General features: G+C 50.5%; 1 long non-coding RNA gene across 1 annotated transcript in view; it reads left to right on the top strand.

The window, feature by feature from the left end:
• Window positions 1-925: 925 nt before the first annotated feature.
• Window positions 926-21,118, top strand: part of LOC142879694 (uncharacterized) — a 53,924-nt gene continuing 33,731 nt past the window's right edge. The window contains exons 1-2 of the long non-coding RNA XR_012925336.1: window positions 926-1,024; window positions 7,686-7,767. This is a non-coding gene — a long non-coding RNA (uncharacterized LOC142879694). The remainder of the gene's footprint in view (window positions 1,025-7,685; window positions 7,768-21,118) is intronic.

Raw genomic sequence — 21,118 nt, 5'->3', positions numbered from 1 at the left:
AACAATAATAATAATAATAATATTAATAGTATGCTCATGAATAAATAAGGCCATAAGCTATGCAACAGTGTACATGCGCTTGACTATATAAGTGTGTGTGTGTGTATGTGTGTGTGTGTGTACCTGAATGTGGGGGTGGGTGTGTTTGAGTGCGTCACTGGAAGGAGGCTGCCAGTTAACCGCCACCCCCCCGCCAGCTACATTAAAAACATACATTCAAATGCGTTTGGGTATGAAATAAATGATATCAGTGAATGAAACAATAACAAGGCGACGTTGAGGAAACGTCCCACGTTCCCCAAAGGCAGCACAGCCGTAAACATTGCCGTGACGTCATTTGCCCGCCGCTCTGCAGTTTGCGCGCGCGAACGTCAGCGAGCTGCCGCCGCTGCCGGTGGGTGGCGGCGGACTGGGTGGAGAGGAGAGGGCGGAGAACAGCCGCAGGTGGGTGCGTGTCATCAAGTGGAGGCGGTGCCACGAGCGCGACTCCACGCCGACGCTGATGAGCGCAGATGGAGCTCAGGTGTCTCCGGAGCGTTGCTGGAGAGGGAGTTGCGGGGGAGCGGCGCCTCGTGTTCGATCCAAACACCTGGCAAGATGTTCGAGGTGACTCTCCGCCGACGTCAAAGTGCGCGTTCGTGCACACAGTGCACAGTGGCATCGTGTCAAGTTGTTGCCACAATGCTCACAAATGCTAAACGCGCGAAAGCAAAGTCCTCATAACTTGTCACGTGTCCTATTTAGTGTCATGACGTCATGAGGGGGGCTGACTGTCATTGAATTAGAAAAGTTCATAGATCATATTGAGAAACATCGATGTTAATTAAGTGTTGATGAGTTGAGGTCCAGAAGAATCCTAACTTCTTCTTCTTCTTCTTCTTCTTCTTCTTCTTCTTCTTCTTCTTCTTCTTGCACGATGTCTTGAAGGAACCGTGTGATTACAGACTCGCTGCTCCCTCTGCAGACTTCAAGTCGACCTTCAAACAACGGTGGAAAACAGAGACAAGCCGAGTGTCCCACTGAGGTAAGAAAATCTTTTTCGCCAAGACACGTGTTGTGTGACGACAGCGGTTAATATATGGGACACTTGCCTTTCATGAGTGCAACACATGTTCCCCGCCACGGTGTGACCATGAAGGAGAAGCAGACTGCAGGTTTTCTAGACAGTCCGAAGCCAGTCAGCCTGTCAAGGTGGCCGCTGAACCAGCGTTAGCTGCTAACCCAACCCAGGGGTGGCTAACACTAAGCCAGGCCTCAGCATTGTTCAGCTGCACCGTCAAACTACTGCTGTTGAAGACTCAGCAAAGAGAGATGTAGTTTACAGCGGGACAGAGGGACAGAGGGCTGCATCACAGCCATCTTTTGGAGAGTGTTTAGATTTGGATAGATAATTCTTTGACCGTCCTCCTTGTTTGAGTGGTGATCCCAGCGTTGTTCAGCTCAGACTCTGTTTCAGTCAGGCCGTGTCTGGGAGCAGCGAGCCGCTCTTCAGGTTGCAGATCTCAGCAGCGTGTCGCCGCTGACCAAGCTTCTCCTCTCCGTCTCAATCTGAGCGGCGGCATTGAAATCCTCGGCCCTCGTGAGACAGCGGCCCCCATTTTGCGGTGGGCTCGCGTTTGCGTACATTATCAAATTGATTTTGTCTCAGCCGGTTGCAGCCGCATACAAAGTGAGCTTTGCATGATCCGGCGCCACAATGAGTGCAGAGGCTGAAAAGCTGAAGAATGGAAATGTAAAAACATTCTGCAGTGGTCCCCCCCCCCCCCCCTTTCATCACAGCCCCAGCGTGTCCTTCACTATGGATGTGGTGCCATTGGAGCCGCTTCCATCAGCACTGCCGTGGCTTCCACTGGCACGATGGGCCGCACTCTTCCTTCAGTCCTGCACATTAAAACACAGCATTTCCAGAGCATGTTCACGCTTTGGATCCCGCGTGTGACAAATGAGTTCTTCCCTGCAGCGGCGGCAGCAGCAGCGGCAGCAGCAGCAGCGGCAGCAGCAGCGGCAGCAGCAGCAGCAGCAGCAGCAGCTCAAAGACACCTCGTCAGCACTGCAGAGAATAGAGCTCATCACATTGTGACTTTTGCATTAGTGCGAGCAGTCTTGCAGACATGAAAGGGCTGAAGCAGCATCGCTACCCCCCCCCCCCTCCTCACCCCCCCTCTTTTATTCAGTGCTATGCAGAAGCGTCGCTGTGTGTTGACGCATTCCTGTGTGTTTGCAGTGGACTGTGTGGAATGAATGTGGAGGATGCCGAGGTCTGGTGTGAAAAAGCAGCAACAGCAGCAGCAGCGGCAGCAGCAGCAGCGGCGGCCTCAGTCTCCTCAGGCCCAGAACTGACGTGAACTCTCCAGTGTTGTGGCAGCGCTCGCAGCCTGAGACGCAATTATGTACTCGCGCGCACAAGTGGATAAAAAAAAAAAAAAAAAATGGATTCCAAGCCCCAGAATTGGCCGTGGGTCACAGATGAATCCCCTCTCCTGAAGTGACGCTCTGTAAATGCTTTTTGCCAAATCTGTTTTTTGAAGGGAATGTAATTGCTGCACAGATTTTAATCACTGGCAATATCTCCCGCAGCCCTGGAGGCCCCGCCCTCTCGCACACACACACACACACACACACACACACACAGAGGGGCAGAGTGGTGGGTGACCGAGGAGGTCGCACTCCACTCGAGGAAACACAAATATTTATTTGAAAAGATGCATTTGTCTCATCAGTTCTTCTATTGCTTCCAGGAGGGAATGATGCCGCAAAAGAAAAATCAAATATTCACAGGGTGTTTTTGCAAGCACAAACCACCAGCTGTGGTCCAATGTCATGTTTATTTAGTTCTTCAGTAAAGCTGGATCTTCATCATGAACTATGCAGAAGCCTCCATCCATCCCTCTGACTTCCATGTTGGGATTGAAAGGGAAAATGTTGCCAGAAGGAAGTAGGAAAAAAGTGTCTGTACAATTCTTTTTTTATAACTGCTACTTTTTAGTTGTCACTTGTTGCATTCTTCCCTTTCCCTGTTATTTAGTAAAGTAATCTGCAACACTTATCAGTGATGTAAAGAAGTTTGTTTTGTGGAGGAAATGAGCAACTAGCAGAGGACAGCGGCAAAGCGGCCAAAGTGGCTCTAAATACCGAGAGCACGGCGCAGTCGCAGCAGCGGCGCCATTAGCGTGCTTGACGGGCGCCAGTGGACGATGTCATGCGGTTGATACGAGAGCGTCTGCAGCAACAATTAATGAAGTTCCAGTTGAGGAAACAACGCCGCGTAAATATTTATGCCGCCGTCAGTAATTCTTCACGACGTGCGTCTCCCTTTTGCTCTTTGCTGTGCTGCACTTTTTAGCTGCTGCTACGCTACCACGCTGCTACGCTGCTGCTACGCTGTTGCTGCGCTGCTGCGCTGCTACACTGCTACGCTGCGCTGCTACGCTGCCACGACGCTGCTACGCTGCCACGACGCTGCTACGCTGCCACGACGCTGCTACGCTGCCACGCTGCTACTACGCTGCTGCTACGCTGCCACGCTGCCACGCTGCTGCTACGCTGCCACGCTGCCACGCTGCTGCTACGCTGCTATGTTGCTACGCTGCCACGCTGCTGCCACGCTGCTGCCACGCTGCTGCCACGCTGCTGCTACGCTACCACACTGCCACGCTGCTGCTACGCTGCTGCCACGCTGCTACGCTACCACGCTGCTGCTACGCTGCTGCCACGCTGCCACGCTGCTGCGCTGCTATGCTGCTACACTGCTACACTGCTACGCTGCTGCTGCGCTGCTACACTGCTACGCTGCTGCTGCGCTGCTACACTGCTACGCTTCTATGCTGCTTCTACGCTGCTACGCTGCTACACTGTTGCTGCGCTGCTACGCTGCTACACTGTTGCTGCGCTGCTACGCTGCGACACTGCTACGCTTCTACGCTGCTGCTACGCTGTTGCTGCGCTGCTGCCGAGCTCCGTACAAAGGCTCCATCTCATGGAGAACTCTGGGCTGTAATTAAATGATAAGGTGTTTATGCAAACATATCTGATCTGTGTTGGCGGCGAGGCGAGCGGCGGTTGAGATAGAAGGGATGAGCGATTAAACAGAGAGTGCGCTGGTGTGGACCAGCATGCTTTGCTCCTGTAAGACACTCCCCCTTTCACCTTATCAGCCGGCAGATTAGTGCCCAGGTAACGTGGCAGATGCTGTGAATGCCATCAGATAATTTTTAATGGGGAAGCGTGGCAGCTCGCAGTCTGTGCGGAACCCTGGGGGTGGGATGGGGGGTGGGGGATGGGGGGGTGTGGGGGGGGGGGCTTTGAAGAGCTCTCATCAGCCATCAAGTCAGCGGCTCGCTCCAACAACAAGAAAAAAAGAGATTGATTTGAGTGCTGGGGGCTGAGACAAGAGAAAAAAAGCCTGGGTGATTATAAATATGGGTCATCTGCATCACTTCATGTTGGCCAAATGCAATTTCTCACATAATTGCTCAGGCGGCGGCGGCGTGAAGTGGCGCTAATGACGTCGGTCGGATGTGGCCTTCCAGAAGCTCCTCGGCTGACTGCTGATTGGCCGGCTGGACCGCGGCGCCAACCTGCAGCAGCTTCGGCCACCGTCGCCGTCGTTTCACCAACGCAGCGGCACGGCAGTCCTGCATCTGAAGCCCGCGGCTTGAATCACTCACCAAAGTGACCTCTGCAGTTTGCCTGGAAACAGAACTTTCCAAGCTGATGCTTGTGCTGCAGTGTTTGTTCCACCTGTGTGATTTGTTCTGTCTATTCATCTCTGGAACATGAAGTGACGTCTCAGCCCTTGAAGACGCTCACTGGGATTTTTCATATCTGCAATGGCGGTTGAGATATTTATTTATTTTGATTAGTTTTTTGTTTCCTTCAGTGCTTTGATTGGATTTAAGAGCATAGCGTCTTGGTCTCTTTATTTGCGGCGCTGAAGAAGATCAAACCGAGTGGAAAGGAGAGAGTTTTGGACCTGGCCCAACTTGTGGCCCAGAAGCACAGCGGTAGACTGGGAAAGAAAGACGCTGTGCCTCTAAACGTGGAGCTCAGTTTGCAGGCGTGATCCTGCAGGCGGCACCGAACCCAGGGATCATTCACCAGTTTAAAGTGGGCGTGTCCTGGTGTGTTCACCTCTCTGCCTTCTCTCTCTCTCTCCTGGTAGAACTGCGGCTGCTGGTGCTTTGCCATCCAGTGAGTCAGCAGCAGGATGTGCGCAGGGCATCCCCCTTTCTCAAGCACTTTATTCAAATCTTTGCAGCAGAGAAAACACAACAAGCGTCCTGCAGGCCAGACACCTTCACCGCTCACTGGGCCTCTCCTCACCTGGAGCCCTTTTAGAAACTTTCCTTTTCGGCATCCTGATTTCTGTGCAGCTTCCGAGGTTTCTCCGCACCTCAGTCGGTCAATATTATAGATACTTTGATACAGTAAACAGAAGAAGATGAAAGCAAACCAAAAACAGAGCTGGTCTTGTCGTACTGACGGCTGGATTGCAACAGGAGCCGCTGGGGTTCTTTCAGACAAGTCGGCTTTTTTTCTACCTTTTTAGATGAAGTACTTTCAAACTAATTACTGTGATTCACTGACTTGTAATGGGGAGGATGTCATCCAAGCTGCGCCCCCCCCCCCCCCGGCACAGCTGACATTCTACCCGTTGCACATCTCTGGATCGCAGCAGCAGCAGCAGCAAACTCCAAGCGTCATTTCAAGGTAGGAGAATTACACGGTGCCGCTCCGCTCTGCTCCGCTCGCTCGGCGACCTCACAACACTGATCTGCTCACATGGAGCTGGAACCTGAGAGGAAATCAGTGCAGTAAGTGTGACTAGCGCTGCCTCTGATCCCATTAATATTTAGCGTCTCTGACGGTGTTTTGATCATACATCCGAGCGCAGATATGCAGGGTATGCAGTATTTATGGATCAGTGAATAATGCACTGAAGGCGACACGGAGGATCGTCCACGGTTCGCCGGCTCTCGCTTGATGTCGCGCGTGGGAACCGATGACCCGCGAAGGAATACAAGCTGGCAAAGTTTTCATCATCACATGATAGACGGGAGAAAGACGAGCATGATAATCACACAGCAGTCGGTGCAATTCCAGTGAAAAAGCTGCAACCAATTTCGTAGAACCAAAGAACATTTCTTTTTGTTTTTTTCCCGCTGTGAGCACTCTTTCAGTTCAACAGAGGCGTGAGTGTACAGTGGTAGCTTGACAATAAAGCCATGTATGTATTGGAGTGTGGCAGTGTGGAGTCGACTCTTGGCACTATAAAGCCAACACCTGCTGAGTCTGGCTCCATATAAACCCAGAGTTGTTCTGCTGCCGCATCACAAATAACGTTGGCGGCAGAGCGGGAGCTGCTGTGGAGCTCGGAAATGCAGGGAGTGGCCAGCCAGAGCTGAAAGGGAAGAAGTGGCCCCGACAGACAGCAGAAGAATAGCAAAGCAGCTCAGAGGAAGAGGAAGAGGAAGAGGCAACCAGGTTTGTTGACAATGGCCTGATGTTTCCCAGACTGAGGCGCTGTGTTTGGAACTGGCCGTGGTGCTGATTTACACCTTCGTACGAGGATGTTAAAGTCCAGCTTCCCCAGCGCTGCTTTGAACAACCGTTCACACTCCAGGTCCAAACACGCAGTCTTGACAGCGAGGTGTTTGCATCCCGTCAGGACCGCCACAGCCAGCACCGCACATCCAGCAGCCAATAGGCACAAAGATGTGGGACGGTGGGACGGTCCCATCTGAGACGGCCCCCTGAGGAGGGCTCTGCAGCCTGGAAATGTTATCACTGGGAGAGGATTTGGGTAAATACCTCTTGGCAAAAGTGGCTGAATTTGGCTAAAGATGCCGATCCAGGAAGTTGGAGGGTGTGACAGCGTCCCTGCAGCTGCCTCCTGCCTCCTCCTGCCTCCTCTCCTGCCTCCTCTCCTCCTGCCTGCTCTCCTCCTGCCTCCTCTCCTCCTGACTCCTCCTCTCCTGGTGGCTTCTGCTTCTGCTTACTCCTTTAAACATGCAAAACTCGTTATTCCCTCCCATTTATTTTCTTTTTCTTCTTCTCGCTATTCAGCGGCTACCCTGTGCGCACACACCGCACACACACACACACACACACACACACACACACACTTGAATCACATTTTGCCGGCGCAGATGCCACCGAGAATTAATACCTGGGCTCTAATCCTCCGGCACAATAATGGCCCAACAAGAGTACAAAGGAGCGCCGCACATTCCCTGGAGCAGACCTGCAACCAGGGAGCAACTTGCATAAATATTCCAAGCAGCCCCAAACGAACCTCTGCGAGGGAGATAAAGGGAGGCTGACGCAGGAACGGGAGGCCATTCCTCATAGAGCGCCGGGCCGCATTGTTAAGTGACAGAGGGGCGGTGAGCCCGCTGTATGTTACATCCTTCGCTGCCCTTGGTCCCCTCGGCCCCCTTCCTATTGATAATTCATGCTAATAGCTGTGATTTAGTGGGGGGTGTGCTCGCAGCGCAGGCTGCGGCGATGCATTATGAATCGTCTGGCCCTCCGACGCCTCATTACGCGGCACGGTGCCTGACAATCAAAACACTTCCCGGTAATGGCAGGGCAGGGGCGTTTTGAGAAGCGTGCAGCAAGCGGGCAGGAAGCCACTCGGCCACTCCCACAAGTGTCAATAAATGTTTTTTTATTGGCTGTTGCAGGGCAGCTCCGCGGGACCGACGGCCGCCTGCGTCACTTTGGCTTCTCTCGGTGTCCTGGTGCAAAACTTTCCTGATGCGAGAGGTGAGTCATCCGGCTCGTTACAGACACACAGCCCACAAATTGAAGATAGAGAGCTTGGAAATGCTTGGTATTGTGAAAAATGTACTTTACCATTGTGCCTCTCAGTGAACTCCGCACAGAGGGTCAGGGTCTGAGCTGCGAGGGAGAAAGTCCTTATTTTTCTTGCTTTGCTTCCTCCATTTGACAGAAATTGTGTGTGAATGTCTGTCTGTCTGTCTATCTAGCTATCCATCTATCGGTCCGTCTGTCTGTCTATATGTAGATATTAGAACATTATCATCAAGGAAGGAAGAAACATACTGCAGCTGGCTGTGCTTGTGCTGGCTAAATAGTGAGCAATAGTGACAGACATGCTGTCAGTGGAGCAGCTGTGCATCCCCCATGGGATAACTGCACTCCACTCTCTGAGGCTCTATGCAATGTCCACTGCCAACGGAAGCCAGGGACTCTTTATCTACAATGCTGAGTATAAATCTACAATCTACAAGAAGAAGGAGGAGAAGAAGAAGAAGGCAGCCAGCAGGAGTTCACTGGCTGCTGCTAAACCCTTGGGGGGGGGGGAACAATGGTCCAATGAAGGAAACTAAACAAGTGCTAAAAAAAAAAAAGGTGTTTGATGTGGCTGAGTTGCATCTGTGTCCACGCTTAATAATAAGTGAAACCCCAGCCAGAGGGAATTTGCCGCTTGACTCTCCCATTGTGGCCGCCAGCTCCAATCCAATTAGCAGCCCGAGCATTTCTGCCTCTCCCTCACTTCCACTCCATATGCTTTCTCAACTTTTCCCTGTGTGTGTGTGTGTGTGTGTGTGTGGGATTAGGGGGGAGTTGGTGGGGTGGTGGATTGACTGTGTAATGAGGGAAGCCAGACTGGGAGGAAACGAGCGTGTGGCGACTGTACAGGACTTGCAAGCCGCCGCCTGCTTTGAACCGCCCTCGCTGGGAGACACGCCCACATTCATGACATCAGCCACTTCGGAGGGAGCGCGGGGTAACAATGGCTTCTTGGCTAAATGGAATGTGCAGACTCCCCTTCCAATTGTTATCCTCCGCACCCTTTCCGGACAGAAACTCTAGAGCGGGCTGTCTGCTGTGTCTCCGAGAGGCGGCCGGCTCCTAATAAAATCTGTCCGGCTCAGTCACTCGCACACACACTCCTGTGTTTGAGGGAACGGCACAGATTTTATTCCCCTAAACAGAGCTGCAAAAGTTTTGCAAAATGAAACACAAGCAGGCCAGACAGTCAACGGTGAAAGTAGAAGAAGAAGAAGTAGAAGAAGAAGTGGAAGAAGAAGAAGAAGAAGTGGAAGAAGAAGAAGTAGAAGTAGTAGAAGAAGAAGAAGTAGAAGAAGTAGAAGAAGTAGAAGAAGAAGAAGAAGAAGAAGTAGAAGTAGAAGAAGAAGAAGTAGTAGAAGAAGAAGTAGAAGAAGAAGTAGAAGAAGAAGAAGTAGTAGAAGAAGAAGTAGTAGAAGTAGTAGAAGTAGAAGAAGTAGAAGAAGTAGAAGTAGAAGAAGAAGAAGTAGTAGAAGAAGAAGAAGCCAGATTGGAAGCGGTTGTCTGCCAACTTTGTGCTGCTGGTGCAGCGACTGGTTTTAAACCATAGCAGCTGCCCACGTCAAGCATTTTTTTCTTTTAAAACTGCTGCTACACACACAGTGAAGTGTCTGGAGAGCTTTCCAACCGGAAAAAGCAATTCAGACCACTCACATTTAAAAAAAAAAAAAAAGACACCGTATGCAAAAACTGCACATTTGCTCTGCTGGCTCTGCTGCACCAACTGCTAAATTGGCTACCTGCCTCAGCGGACAGACAAGCTGAGTGGATTAATATAAAACTTAATGGAAAGTCATCCCAACACCCCCCCCCCAAAAAAAAAAAAAAAAAAAGAAAAGCCGGCTGGTAAACACGTGAGTGTGCGTTTGTGAACCTGTGAGTGCTTCCTGGACGGAGCTTTGACAAAGAAAGATTAATAGCCGCTCAGACTCAAGGATGCAATGATTCAAACTTTTCTATTAGCTGCAACCTTCAAAGACCTCCGTAGCTATTAAGCATGAGACGCAGGTTGGGCCGGGGGGGCGGGGGGGGAGTGGCGTTCTGCATCTCTTTTTTTATTCCTTGCACGCACTTTTTGGGTGTTGCTGCCTCATGATACCTGCTGCAGAGATGGCTGCTGGGAGAAACCTGGGCTCTCGGTGGCCAGTGAGTGCCCAGCACTGCCAGGGAAACCAGACTGTACTCAAGTCTCTGCTGCTGCCTCCCTGATAACACTGAGTGCTTCCCCACCACGATGCTTGAAATGCAGCACGGGCAGCGAGAGGAGCTGTTGCTGTGAAGCCGGACCTACAGCAGGAGCACAGCTAGCATGTAGCATGTGAAAGAAAAAAGCTTTCATTTCACCCCCTTTGAGTTAGTGTGTGTGTGTGTGTGTGTGTGTGTGTGTGTGTGTGTGTGTGTGTGTGTGTGTGTGTGTGTGTGTGTGTGTGTGTGTGTGTGCGCGTGCGTGCGTGCGTGTGCTTTCTCCTGGCAGGGCCACCATTTGACCTGCATCAAAACACGCTGCTATTTTTCTCCTCCCCTCCTAAATGTCACATTGTTCTAAATGGGTGGCGGCTTCCCCGTGTTCTGGCTCCGTCGCCTTGAAAGCGTCAGACGGCTGCACATCCCACTGAGCCTCTGGGGGCTGACAGCCCAGTCTTTTGAGAGCATTTATATCATTAAATATTGATAGGATCATAAAAAAGAACCGGCACTTCCGAGCGAGAAGCGCTCGTCGCGGCACACTTTTTTCTTTTTTCCGTGCCTTTGTGGCAGACGTGCTGCGTCTCTGGGGATCGGGCCGCTACTCCACCTCCTCCTCCGTCGTTCACACGGAGCCTCCGCTGTCGGGGGGTCGGGGGCGGGGGGGGGGCGGTCCCGTGACAATTGCCCCCTGCTGTTAGAACACCGGCAGGTACGTCTGCCTCCGCCTGATGAGCTGAGACTCCACTGGCAGGTGGAGTTTGCCCGACAAGGTTGTTAGTCGCGTTCGCCAAGGTGGAGGCTCGGAACCGTCCCGTCCCGGCACGGCACGGACCGCCCACTGCCGTGTGCTGTCCAGTATTCACACGTTGCGCTGGCCTGCCAGCTCCTCCTGTGGTCCACTTTTCTATGAAATCAATCGTTGTGGTCAACATCAGTCAAGCAACTGTGGGAGTTTATTTTTCTTTTCTTTTTTTTTTTTTTTAAATTATTTTTGGTCTGCAGCTTGGTCCAGTGTGCACATTGACACTGCATGTATCTCTGTTGCACAAAAGTGGGAGGTGTTTGTTCTGTTTGGTGCCATGGAGATGAAGTCAGTGTTGACACCAACAGCAGTGGCTCCTCCTCCTCGGCCTCCACCCTCCTGCTGCTGCTGCTGCTGGTGCTGGTGCTGCTGCTCCTCGGCCTCCACCCTTCTGCTGCTGCTGCTGCTGGTGCTGGTGCTGCTGCTCCTCCTCGGCCTCCACCCTTCTGCTGCTGCTGCTGCTGCTCCTCGGCCTCCACCCTCCTGCTCCTGCTCCTGCTGGTGGTGCTGCTGCTGCTGCTCCTCGGCCTCCACCCTCCTGCTGCTGCTGCTGCTGGTGCTGCTGCTGCTGCTGCTGCTGCTGCTCCTCGGCCTCCACCCTTCTGCTGGTGCTGCTGCTGCTGCTGGTGCTGCTGCTGCTGCTGCTGCTGCTGCTCCTCGGCCTCCACCCTTCTGCTGCTGCTGGTGCTGCTGCTGCTGCTGCTGCTGCTGCTCCTCGGCCTCCACCCTTCTGCTGGTGCTGGTGCTGCTGCTGCTGCTGCTGCTGCTGCTCCTCGGCCTCCACCCTCCTGCTGCTGCTGCTGCTGCTGCTGCTCCTCCTTGGCCTCCACCCTTCTGCTGCTGCTGCTGCTGCTCCTCGGCCTCCACCCTCCTGCTCCTGCTCCTGCTGGTGCTGCTGCTGCTGCTGCTCCTCGGCCTCCACCCTTCTGCTCCGCACGCTCGCTGTGTTTCATGCACTCACGCTGTTGTTAGAATGCGGCTCAAAAAGACATAATCCAGTCTTATGAGTGGATTAACACTTCTCCACTCTTATCCTCTGTGGTGGTGGTGGTGGTGGTGGGGGGGAGGGGGGGTGTCCTCCTCTGTGTTTCCAGGTCATCCACTGTGAAAATATGACATTGGGTTGCTTATATTTCCGCACGTGGCCTTTTTAATTGCTGCTTCTCAAACATGTTGATGGCATCAGTCAGTGGCACGACTCACTGGTGTGCAGTCATCGCATCAGAAGGTGTATTCCCATTTAGCCCCTTGGTCTTTTTCTGGGTGGCCTCCCAAGACACGGAGCTGTGATGTGCAGGAGGAGCAAAGAGACATGTTGCAGATGTCTGTAGTACTGCACTGTGTACTGTGTTCTAAACACAACTCTGGTACTGTAGTACTGCACTGTGTTCTAAACACAACTCTGGTACTGCACTGTGTACTGTGTTCTAAACACAACTCTGGTACTGTAGTTCTGCACTGTGTTCTAAACACAACTCTGGTACTGCACTGTGTACTGTGTTCTAAACACAACTCTAGTACTGCACTGTGTACTGTGTTCTAAACACAACTCTAGTACTGTAGTTCTGCACTGTGTTCTAAACACAACTCTGGTACTGCACTGTGTACTGTGTTCTAAACACAACTCTAGTACTGTAGTTCTGCACTGTGTTCTAAACACAACTCTGGTACTGCACTGTGTACTGTGTTCTAAACACAACTCTAGTACTGTAGTACTGCACTGTGTACTGTGTTCTAAACACAACTCTGGTACTGCACTGTGTACTGTGTTCTAAACAGACGGCAGCCTACCAGGGCTCACAGGCCTGGTTTCCTTTTTTTCTGACTCAGCCTCATTCTTATGTGTTTTCTTTGTTGCGTTTTCTTTTCTTTTCTTTTCAAGCTTTTTGAAATGTGATATTTTGCAATGCTATGTGATTAAATATGGAATTTTCATTTAAATGAGTCAGTAAATAAATAAAGGAAGGGTGCAGGGAGGAAAGTAAGAGGAGAGTGGAGCCTCAAAGGACCGCTTTCACATTCACCTGGCAGCAGAGGAAGATTCCGTCGTCAGTGTCTGTCAAGCGCAGATAGAATGGAACTGTCATGACGCTGAGCGCAGGCCTGGTTTTTTTTTGGAGCTTTTCTAGGTCATGTTCAGAATACATAAAGACAAAGGAGCCCTTTTTTTGCGTGTGCCATGAAAGGGATGCGATTACCCAGTTTGCACTGGGAGCAAAATCACAGCACGTTTGCCCAGATTTCGCAACAGCGCGTGTGATTCAGTATGCAACAAAAGGAGCGCATACAACTGATGCATTTACACATTTAAACATTTCATGGATTATTTGACAGTTTTTTTTCTTCCCCCCCTAGTGAGTGATTCTCAGTGCAGTTGCCTCAACAGAAACATAGTTTCAGCTGTCTAGTGAGTGATGCTCCTATTCATTCAACGTGTTGTCCTATAAATGGTGGCTGGAAGCCTGCGTCTTCATCTGGAGGTTCTGTTACAGAGGGTACAACCAACACAACTGTCCAGCAGGGGGAGGGAATGTTCAGCTTCTCGGCTGTAAGGCCGTTGATTTGCACTGCCAACGTGGTGAGAGAGCAGGGGAAGTTTGTCTGACTGTCGTGGTGAAACTCTGTGTTCCCTGGTGCTCGGCTGTGAGCGACCCGCATGCCTTCTCAGGGAGACTCCTTCCCTCCTCCAGACTTCCATCTTTGGATCCACTCTTGTGCTGCTGGATCCTCTGCTTTCCCCGTGTCGTTGTGTCAATGGCAACAGTGGAACTTGTATAATACGGCCATGCAGGATCCCGGATGCTTATTTTTTTTGTGGTTAATCTTCCTCCCATTATTGACTGTTTGGTCTAATATGGTAATACTGCCGCGTGAGCCGCCGAGAGGTCGGACCAATCCGTTTTTGCAAGTTCATCAGAACCGGCGGAGTCTGAGAAGGAAATAACTGTGGAGAACTTCCAACAGAATAAGTGCTGAATGCAACATTTACTCTGGTAGTTTAGCCGCGCAGCAGATAATGGGGGCAATTGAGTGGATGCAAAGCACATATGGGAAAATGTCTGGCTGTTAAACTCTCTCATGTCCACGTAAGTCTGCGTTAGTGTTTAAAAGAATGAAATGCTAATGCTTTAGTGCCCCAGCGACAGAGCGTCTCTGCATCCACTCACACAGTTCATTCCTCTGCCATTAGACTGCTGCGTGTTCACTCACACCCTGCTTATTGTTAGCTGGAGCTCCAGACTCCTGCCGACTGTTGAAAACTGGTAAACTGTTGTCTTGTTTTGACTCAATCACTGCGCTTCCACCATGCTGTTGCAGCTGTAGAATAATGTGCACCGTGCCAAGGTCTCTGTGAGACTCTGTGAGATGCTAAAGTGCTTACGCTGCTGGAATACAGATTGCAGACGCCCTCAACAAGATGCGTGTGAATCCAGCGGGGGATCAGTGGGACTGACCTCAGCAGCCACACTCGTCACCGTGAGCTCCAGCATTTATGCCCTTTTTTTTTTTTTTTTTTTTTTTTTTAGCTTTTTTCACTCATCACGGACTCTGCTGCAGTCCAAACTTTGCCTGAGTGACGCATCAAATTTTTAAAATGTTAAATGCAATTGAGGGTGAAAAGGCAGGCGGGGGTAGGGAAAGGGCAAAGAGGGGATGGCAGCATAAACAGGAAGCTTTTCCTCCTCCCACTGCGACTTTCTTTGGGTTTCTTCATCTCCACGGTATTGACAAAGCCCTGTTTCTCCCTCTCCATCTCTCTCTCTCCCACTCTCTCTCTCTCTCTCTGCAAAAGGGGGAGGGAAGCATTAGAGAGGATTGTGGAGATTGATGCCCAGTGAATATGCATGACAGGAGACGTCTTGTCTAAATGAGTTAGTCACAGATGTATGAAGAGTGGCCCGGGCAGAGAAAATAGCCCCTAGTTGGATGCAACCAACATATATTATTTGAAGCGAACTCTGTAATGATGTATTTTCCCTCCTCTGGTAGGCAATTTATTTCAGGTCAGCGAGACGAGCAGGCAGCGGGCAGATTCACCAGTGGAAATGTCATTTCTGATTCTCCCCTGCACTTCTCAAAGTGTAGACTGTCTGTAACCATAGAACGCTTTCCGCTTTATTTAATGAGTTTGTCACAGCCGGAGACGCTGGCTGACAGCACCTGAGGGGACCCTGGCCGATCCCCGCAGCACTTGACTGTCTGGCCGTCAGGTGCATTGCCAAACCAGACACCATCTGTTTATTATCATGAGCGTTATTGTTGTTGTTTTAGTAAAGGGGTTGGCCTGAGAACTGCTGAAGCGGGGGGAGGGGGGGGGGGGGTGAGGAGGTTTGAAATGGTAGAGTTAGCCCACACAAACAAGAGACAATAGAGAGTAGCAATAGAGAGTAGCGGACTGAAACCTGGCAACCGCCCTCGGCTCATTGCCGCTGAGCTTCTCAACCAGATGCAGAGTGACAATTCAAAAAAGAAGAAGAAGAAGAATCTCGGCGGTGATCCGGAATAATTGATTAACCGGTCGAATAAAACGCCTTTTGTAATCGCCGCACTGCTTGGACAAAGAACGCCCTTAAGATGTTAATATAACTTCAAAGAAGCCGTTGGGAAAAAAACAAAATGTCTAAGTCGTCCCCCGGCGAGCCGGATGCATGCGCCTGATTATAATGTATAGACAATTTTCCATCTTTGGAAAGAGAACTAATGGACGTGGGCGAACCTGTTGTAACTCGTCCCCCGGGTCATAAATTATGCCCTGTCTGAGTCAAGGATGGCACTAATGGAAAGTTAAGTGATGAGGAGACAATTTATAGCCGGCGGTCCCGGAGCTCGGCGCGAGCCGGCAACTTTTAGGAGGAGCAGAGTGCTGCAAAGTCACCGGGAAGAGACGCCGAGGAGAGGCTGCGCTCAAACATTCAGCCTCATCTTCCTGCTGCCAAAGTGTTGCTGGCTCTGGTTCTGCTAGAGCCCGCGAAGACACGGCCCACGTTCCATCGGCGGATGGAGAGGCAGATTTTCCGAGTTCACGGTTAACTGCGATATTACAAACCCTGAGAAAATGTTGGCTTTTTGGTCATTAAGCGAGAGGGTCTGGAACACTCCAACATGGAGCCCCCCCCCCCAATCTGCCTCCATTAATTCAATGTTTGCCTCATAATTTCACAGTATTATGAATAAACAACACTTGTTTTTTGAAATAAATATTATATCCCCGTGTCTATCTCACGGTTCAGGCGAGGGGGGGGGGGGGGTTGAAATTCTCAAAATCAGGATCATTTCCAAATCCAACCGTCGTGTTTTTTCCCAGCCCACGTCGTTTCTCCATCTCTCCAGCGGCGCTTTTGTTTGAGCCAAGCCGCTGTTTCCCTTCCCGCCCCTGTCTCACCTTGAGGAGCGCCACCTGCAGGCGGCGGCCGTCCACTGCGACACTGACACTCCACCTCCAGAGCCGTTCTCTCCAGCAGAAGAGCAGCCATCAGGTGGATGTGTGGGTTTGAGGTGAGGTCTAGTGGCTCTCCTCCACTGGTCCACTCCTCTCTGTGGAGGCCATGCAGTGGTGCTTGCCACTGACACATCCCATCACAGCCCATAATTAGCTTTGAGTCGAGGCTACAGAGAGCCTGCTGATTAGTTGTTTTTCAACTCTTACCCTGAGCATCCCCGTCTCCTACTGTCCACCATGTGGTAAATTACTTGAGGTACAAATTCGCCAATGGTTTCATCCGGGCCGTCAGTCAGTCAGTCAGTCAGTCAGTCAGCTGGCTAGGAAGTGACTCTAAAGACCATCACACCCAGTGAGTCCACCATCACTGTGTCATCATGTCTCTCTTCCTTCGTGTTCTCAGTGCTGAGCGACGTCTCCTTGCAGGTTCTGGCTTTATTTCCCGTCCCCTCTCTGATTGGCGTGGGGAGGAAATCTCCCTGTGACGCAGTGAAGCGGCAGAGTCGAGCGCGGCCCGCCAGTGTGCCAGTCCACTTTAAACCGGGTTAACAGGGGACTAATTAGTCCCACTGGGCCGCGGCGCCGCTCGCTGATTTATTCATCAGAGTAGCCGCAGGCTGGCGCCATAATAATGATCCCATCTTGACGCCGCGAGCCCCTCCCCCCCGCCCCCCCCGACTCCCCAGCCATCGCTCGCTCTCTCCCGATAGGCCGGCCGTCAGATCGCTTTCGCCCTGTGTCACATTCGCACGGCAAAAAAAGGAAAAGGTTCAGGGTTTACTGAGCATTTCAAGTGGAGGAGGGAGTTTCTCCTGCTGATGAAAGCCTATCACTCATTTTCATGGAGCCCCCGGCCTGCGCGGCAGCTCGGTTTTATCTTGCATTTAATTTCCTGGTGGTGCAGGAGAGAGAGAGAGAGAGAGAGAGAGAGGGGTGAGAGAGAGAGAGAGAGAGAGAGAGTGAGAGAGAGAGGGGTGAGAGAGAGAGAGAGAGAGAGGGGTGAGAGCTGCTCCAGCGCCCTCGGTGGAGGATCTCACGGGGGAACTTCTCCCCAGCCGGCTTGTCAATCAGAAACAAAAATGTGAAAAGAAAATGAGCTCTTTTTTCCTCACACAACCTGAAGCTTTGACACGCGAACGGGCAAAAAAAAAAAGCTCTCACAAAGCTGAAAGCATGAGAGTTTAAAAACTTGATGTCTTTGACCGACTCAAGGTTGTGGCTGAGAAAATCAGATTTTTGAGTCATTCATGATTCTAGCAGCATTATTTCTGCAACAGTCTTTTTCCATTTAATACAGCTTTCTTTAAAAAAAACAAAACGACTAAGTTTCATAAATCATTTCCTTTCTCCATCTTGCCAAACATTCTGCATTTGTGCCTTAATATCCTCTTTACGTATCCAAATGAAACTGACGGGAGGTGAACCGATGCGGTGGTGGCTTTTCAGGGACACAGAACATCTTCATTGTGTCTTCCTGACAATAATCACTTCATGTCACCTCAGCTGGAGGCCACTCAAGAATCCAGGCACGTTTCACCAGTTGAATAAACGTACGTGTGTTCGTAGAGTTTGCTGTAGAACCTCCGACATGTCTGGTTTTTCTACAAGCACCCTGATGGATGAGTTGTGGTGAGATGCTGTGAGAAAACTTTATTATTATTAGTAATAATAATAATAATAATAATGACTTGCATTTATGTAGCACCTGTTGAGGAAGGTCTTTGCCTATCTTGTGATTAATACTTAATAGTGGGAAGAGGAAGTGGTGGGCAGTTGTGTGGCTGATTGACGGTGACATGCAGAGAAGAGGAGGAGATGTTCTTCAGCACACTGGAACTAGAGGTTCAGTCCAAGCGCTGTGCCGTCTTCTCTTCCACTTCCCATTCCACGCTGGCCGTTAATTAGGACGCCTCCTGTCAGAGCCGCCGACCCACATTCATCGTGAGCCAATCGTCCTGGAGCCTTTGCTTTTTCTTCTTCTTTTGTCCCACATCCACTTCCTCCTAGCTTTTTCATACAGACGTCGTCTTGAAGCCTTTTCATCAGCCACTAATGGAGATTTCTGAACTCTGTTGGAAACGTCGGTACTGGAAACGCTGCAGGAAGAGAAGTCAGACTTTTAAAGGTACTTGCGGTTGTGTGTTGACAGCAGCAGCAGCAGGTGTAGCAGGAGCAGCAGGTGCAGCAGCAGCAGCCCACTACTCCACATCTAGGTCTATTTAAATTAGAATAATTCAAGGTATAGCTACACAATAACACTTATTTATAGACATCTACATCTCTCTCTCTCTCTCTCTCTCTCTCTCTGTATATATATATATGTATATATATATATATACACATATATAATGTGTGTATATACAGTATACCTACATCTATATTATGGTGTTTTTGATGCTCAGCCTGCGACTCACTCTGATTGGATCGATTGATTGTAGTAGAGATCATCTAACGCACATGTATTTGCTTTGCAATAGTTTCCGTGTTGCTATGACATTAAGCCTACGAGAGGTTGTTTAGTATATCTCAATGGATGGATGTAAAGTTATGGTCGTTAGAGTCCCGCCACCTGACTTTGAGAAAATGGGGGCATTTTCTTCTTCTTCGCCGCCGCTGTCCGCGGTGCTGACACATTACGGGTGGAATGAGCTCTTCAGCCTGGCGGCCAGTGTTTGGTTTTTAAAGGCAAATCTCTTCTTGAGTGCACTGCTGTAGTAATGGAACCACATCAGCGGCCGTAATACACACTCAGAGTCGAGTCCGCCTCTGCTTATCAGTGAAACAAGTCTCAATTTCCACATCTGCTCCTTACAAGTGTGTGTGTGTGTGTGTGTGTCTGTTTCTGTGTGTGTGTGTGTGTGCGAGACGGCTGAAGTTTTTATTTATCTCATGAGAAAACAAAATGAACAGGATGCCGAGGGGCTCCAGGGTGAGAGGAGGAACGTCTCAAGTGTGCGGCTGGAGTGTCTTCTCAATGCTAATTGTCACATCGGCGCTGTAGGGCTCTGATTGCCGACTGCTTCTTGTGACTGAGCTTGAGAGGGTCTCCCGGCTGATTGCAGCCCTCTCAGGAGCTTCTCCGTCTTCCTGTAGATCCACCACCACGCTCACGACGTGCAGCTGTGTGTGTGTGTGTGTGTGTGTGTGTGTGTGTGTGGCCAGTCACGGGCCTGGGCGGGGCCTAGTGTCCACACGTGTTTGGGCAACAACTGACTTTGTGAAAGGTTTTTAAATAGAAAATGAAATGGATTTGTTGTGGGTTTGTTTGGAGTGTTTCAGCTCGGCATGGAAATGGAAGTGCAGCTGAAGGAAACCTTTGACTTTGTGATCACAAAGCCCCTCCCCTCAATCCGACCATGTCCAGTCTCTCACTGGTCGCTGGAGCCGTGGGGAGAGTTCTGGAGTGTGAGTGCGAGCGGAGGGTGAAATGTTGTTGTTGTTGTTGTTCTAAGCGGTGACTTTGACGGTGGTGGGATCCAGGATGACGGCGTCTTTCTTCTCCTCTCTAATGTGTTTGCACCGGACGGACGCACTGCTTCAATGTCGATATGAAATCTCATCTCCGGTATGTTTGTGTTTCCCTGTTTGATGTTGATGGGCTCTCGTAACGCAGCACCTGTCTTGTCTGGATACGTCGTGATTGAGCTCGACCTGTTGTTTGAAGCCACTCTTTGGTATTATAATCCAGCTCAGTGTATAATTACGCTGCCAGTGTGCGTGGAAGCTTGTGTTTGATGATGGATTGTTGTGTTGTTAGAGGGGCCGCGATGACGATGACGATGATGATGATGATGGATCAGGCGGCACCGCCGGCAACAGATGGCTGAGAGCAGGAACTTGTCGAGGTTGCACATTGAAGACAGTCGTTTGAAAAACCGAGTTTGTTCTGAGTGTTTAGCTGCTGTCCAATCAGCTCAGGGTGCTGAGGCATCAGTATTACGTGCCTCGGTTGTGTGCACGTGGGCTTTTTCTCCAGGCCGGATGTCAGGAGATGGCACAACGAGGAGGTCTCTGCCAAACAAAGACACTCTGCCGCTCACTTCCTCCACCGCTCCTCTGCTTGAGGACAATAGCGTCGTTTCAGGCTACGGCTCTGTTTATTTGGCGATACAGCAATCCAGTTATATCATGCAATTACTCTGTGAAATCTGCAATCTATACCTCTCATCTCGTGGGAGTTGCTGGTCGAATATCAGGGAATTATAGGTTCGCTTTGACTGCGTTTGTTGGCGAGATGACACTGTGCACAATCAGATGAGCGAAATGGCCCGTTACCTCTTTTTTTTTTTTTTTTTGCATGGAGTAGAAAAAGAGCCTCATATTGCACCTCACTTTGTGTTCCCGTCCAATTTGCAAATGGAAAAATGAGGTACAATGTCAAATAAATGGAGGAGAGGGGAATAATGGGGTGGCTGCACAGTAAAGGAGAAGTGATAACGCTGCTCATTTACATTGAGTCTGAGTCTGGGCTCAGACTCCCTTTGAAGGAAAGTTTTTCTGCTTTCTTTTTGCTTTCATACACAAACTCGTCTTTGTCTTTGGCAAAATGCACACGCCGCAATCATTTGCACAATGCAAATTCCTTCCATAAGGGTGTTTATGGCCCTCTCTTTTATCTTTTAATGGGATTTAATATCATCTGCAGCCAAGCGATGAGTTTGTTTTGTGCTACCTTGAAGGCCGGTCAGCGCGGACCGGGACAAATAACCTGATTCAGAAGGAGATAAAGAGAGAAAAGGGAAACGGATGCAGCACTTTGAGTCAAAGCTGCTGCTGCCGCTGCTGCTGCCGCTGCTGCTGCTGCTGCCGCTGCTGCTGCTGCTGCTGCTGCTGCCGCTGCTGCTGCTGCTGCCGCTGCTGCTGCTGCTGCT

The sequence above is a fragment of the Nelusetta ayraudi genome, unplaced genomic scaffold, assembly GCF_046127955.1.
Source record: "Nelusetta ayraudi isolate G7.1 ecotype Tasmania unplaced genomic scaffold, CSIRO-AGI_Nayr_v1 ptg000141l, whole genome shotgun sequence".
NCBI lineage: Eukaryota > Metazoa > Chordata > Actinopteri > Tetraodontiformes > Monacanthidae > Nelusetta > Nelusetta ayraudi.
Note: the sequence above shows the minus strand (reverse complement) of the source record. Positions and strands in the feature narration are given on the sequence as shown.